Raw genomic sequence first — 4212 nt, forward strand, 5'->3', positions numbered from 1 at the left:
GGCATGAGGTGGTTTTTGTTTTTTGGGTATTTTTGCATTTATTTAATTATTATTATTATTATTATTATTACTTATACATTAAATCGCTATAGATCATCTAGATTGCAAAGAAACTTTACCCAGCGTGATATATACCTCAGTCCAGCTCAGTTGAGAATATTTTACATGTCCTCATCAATAGATAATAAACCATATCTGTATCTTACAAAGATCTTACCTCTTTATTTTTTTCCTCAAATTTCCTTTCCTACATTCTTCCCTTCCCACACTCCCTTTCCACTCTGCCTCTAGTGTCCATAACAATTTTTAATGCTTTCATGTCCTCTAGTCTTTCAGTCTCTACCATAGAGTAGGATGGTTAAGTGGAGACATACAGTGTCTCCCTTTCATAGCTTGAATTGCTTCACTCAGCAACAAATCTTCCATAGTCATACATTTTCTATGAAATTCCAGGGCCTTGTTGTTTTTTATGGCTGAATACTATTTATGGAGTATATGTGCCACACTTTTTCAATCCATTCATCTGTTTGTGGACATTTGGGTTGATTCCATGTCTTAGCAATCATGAATAACGCTGCAACAAATACAGCTGTGCAAGAGCTTTTCCAGCTGAGCATTCTCCTGTCCTTTGGGTAGATACCCAGGAGTGGAATTGCTTGATCATATGGTAGTTCTATTTGAAGGTCTTTGAGGAACCTCCATATTGTTCTCCTCAGTGACTGGACCAATTTATATTCCCATCAACAATGAAGGAGTTTTCCCCTCCAAGCACTTCCAATTTTTTTTTAAAAAATCTTTGCCCTTCTGACTAGTTCCCCTCCAAGCACTTCCAATTTTTTTTTTTTAATCTTTGTCCTTCTGACTAGGGTTACATGGTATCTCATTGTTGTTTTGATCTGCATCTCCCTAATGATGAGGTATGTTGAGCATTTTTTCATATGCTTTTTGGTTGTTTGCATGTCTTCCTTAGAGAGTTCTTTATTCAGCTCATTTTCCCATCTTTAAATTGGATTAATCGTTTTCTTCCAGGTAAGCCACATTAGTTCCCTGTGTATTCTGGTTATCAGTCCCTTATCTGAGACACAGTTAACAAAAATGCTCTCCCAGTCTGAGGTTTGTCAATTCACACTAATTATAGTGTCCTTTGCTGTGCAGAAACTTCTTAATGATATGTAATCCCTCCTGTCTATTTGGGAGATTATTGCCTGTGCTTTAGGGGTCTTGCATAAGAAGTCTTTGCCTACCCCAATTTCTCCCAGAGTTTCCCCAGTGTTTTACACCAGTAGTTTTATAGTTTGAAGTCTTAGGTTTAGATCTTTGATCCACTCTGAGTTTACTTTTGTTAATGGTTACACATAGGGGTTTGGATTCATCTTTCTGCAGGTGGATACCTAGTTTTTCCAGAACCATTTGCTAAAGAGGTTTTCCTTTTCTGACTGGATTGACTGGTACCCTTTGTCAAAGATCAGTTGGCTGTATGTTTTGGAGTTTATTTCTGGGGTCTCTACTCTATTCCATTGCCCCCATGTCTGTTTTTGTGCCAGTACCATGCTGTTTTGATGATCATAGCTTTGTAATATATTTTTGGGTCAGGAAGTGAGATGCCACCCACTCCACTCTTCTTGCACAGCATGGCTTTGGTAATATGGGGTCTTTCATGATTCTAGACAAATTCTATGGTTGTCTTTTCTAGATCTGTGAATAATGTATGTTGTGATTTTATAGGAGTTGCATTAAATATGTAGATTAATTTGGGTAGGATTGCTGTTTTTTCCATTATATTAATTCTGCCAATTCAGAAACAAGGGATGTCCCTCCACTTTTTTGTGTCCTTTTAATTTCCTTGTTAAGGTTTTCATAGATTTCCTTATAGAGGTCATTGACTTCCTTGGTTAGTTTTATTCCTAGGTATCTTATACTTCTTGTGGCTATGGTAAATGGGCTTACTTTCTTCAGTTCTTCAGTTCTGTCTCTGTCTGCTTGTTGTTTGTGTATAGAAATGCTATAGATTTTTGTAAGTTAATTTTATATCCTCCTCTTTATGAATTTTTTACTTTGAGAAGTTTTTTTGTGGATACTATTGGGCCATCTATCTATACAATCATGTCAGCTGCAAATAGGGATAATTTCAATTCGTCCTTCCCTATTGGAATGCCTGTGATTTCATTCTCTTGTCTGATCACACTGGCTAGGACTTTCAGTACAATATTGAATAGAAATGGAGAAAGTGGGCAGCTTTGTATTGTATCAATTTTTAGTGGAATATACATTCAGTATAATGTTAGATATAGGAGTTTTTTATAGATGGCTTTTATTATGCTGAGAGACAATCCTTCTATGCCAATTTTACTAAGAGTCTTAATTATAAAGGAATGTTGTATTTTGTCAAATGCTGTTTCTGCATCAATTGAGATGATAATTTTTTTTTATCTTTCTTTCTGTTAATATGGTGTATTACATTTATGGTTTTGCATAAGTTGAACCAACCATGCATCCCTGGATAAAGCCTACCTGGTCATGATGAATAACCTTTTTTATATGCTGCTGAATACGGTTAGCAAGTATTGTGTTGAGAATTTTTGCATCTTTATTTATCAGAGACATAAGTTGGTAGTTTACTTTTTTGTTGTATCCTTATCCATTTTAGCAAGTATTGTGTTGAGAATTTTTGCATCTTTATTTATCAGAGACATAAGTTGGTAGTTTACTTTTTTGTTGTATCCTTATCCATTTTGGGAATGAGGGTAATGGAGGCTTCATAGAATGATTTTGGAAGGGCTCCTTCCTTTAGGATCACTAGAAACAGTGTGCATAGAATGGGGGTTACCTCTTCTTTAAAAAGTATTGTAAAATTCAGCAGTGAAGCCATTGGGACCTGGACTTTTCTCTGTTTTTAAAGAACAAGGTTTTTCTTTTTATTTTTTTAATTTCATTTTCTTTTATACATTCAATCACATTATTTAGCTTACAAAGTGAATATTCCAACATGTGAACATTTCTCCCTAGTCCAGTTGATGAAACTATAAAATTATCTTCAACAGATAATACCACATTTCTTTGTCCCATTAATGCTTTGCCTCTCTTATTTTTCTTCTAAATATCCTTCCTCAGACTATATTCTGATACACACTATCTCTGGTATTCACATCCATTTACAGTGTTTCTATATCCTTTAGTCAATCACTTTCAGGCACAGAGTGTGGACACTCGGTATATATTAAGTAGGTATATACAATGTCTCTCTTTCATAGCCTGGCTTGCTTCACTCTCTGTGAGCTCACACATCCCATAGCAAAAATCTCTCTTCCAAAAAGAAAAGAGCCACCAACAGGTGGCATGGTGGTTAAGGGCATTGGACTCCCACTTGGCTGACCGCAGTTTGAGTCTCAGACCTGGCAGTTTGCTTTCTCATTTCCCCTCTCTCTCTCTTCTTTCTCTCTCCTCTCTCTCTTTTGCTTGCTCACTTGCTCTGTTCCTCTCTGGTCAAATTAAAATAAATAAATAAATAAACAAATAAAGTTAAATAAAGTAATTCTTTAAAAAGAAAAGAAAAAAGATGCCAAGAATGTAAACTAAAATGAGTGACCCGGGCTTCTGTGAAAAATGGCAGTCGGCTGGGACCCTCAATTCCCTGAGGCATGATGTTAGGTTGTCCTTTCGGCACCTCCATCTTTTTCTTGTGCACACTATTTCCTATGAACTGCCCTGTGACGACTGTTTTTGGGAAAAGTTTTCAATTAGCAATAATCGCACCTCGGATAAACCTCATTGGCTACGACACTGCCACTGCGCAAAGCTGATGACTGTTTTTGCAGTGTCCCATAAGTTATGGAACTTGTGCACTCATTATTATTTGTTTCCATGAATCTTTTAATTTAAGTCTGAATCTCTTTAGTAGTCATGAAGTCATTCAGAAGTAAGTTGTTTAGTTTCCATGTATTTGTGTATTTTTGAGGGTGTTTCTTGAGATTAATATAAAATTTAATTCCATCATGGTGAGAGAATATGCTGGATATAGTTTCTCTACCTTTGAATATATAAGCGCTGTTTTTTTTTGTCCTATAATGTGGAAAAATTTTGAGAAAGTACAATAAGGGGATGAGAAAAATATACATTTTGTGTTTTTTAGGTGGAAAGTTCTATATATGTCTATCAAGTCCATCTTATTTATGGTATCATTTAGATCCTGAATCTCTTTGCTTATTTTATGTC

The 4212-nt window shown here is 35.6% G+C and overlaps 1 pseudogene; it reads right to left on the reverse strand.

Annotated features, from left to right (window-relative positions):
• Positions 1-3715: 3715 nt before the first annotated feature.
• Positions 3716-3798, reverse strand: LOC114006883 (uncharacterized; annotated as a pseudogene).
• Between the last annotated feature and the right edge of the window lie 414 nt (positions 3799-4212).

The sequence above is a fragment of the Tupaia chinensis genome, unplaced genomic scaffold, assembly GCF_000334495.1.
Source record: "Tupaia chinensis unplaced genomic scaffold, TupChi_1.0 Scaffold000097_1, whole genome shotgun sequence".
Taxonomy (NCBI): domain Eukaryota; kingdom Metazoa; phylum Chordata; class Mammalia; order Scandentia; family Tupaiidae; genus Tupaia; species Tupaia belangeri.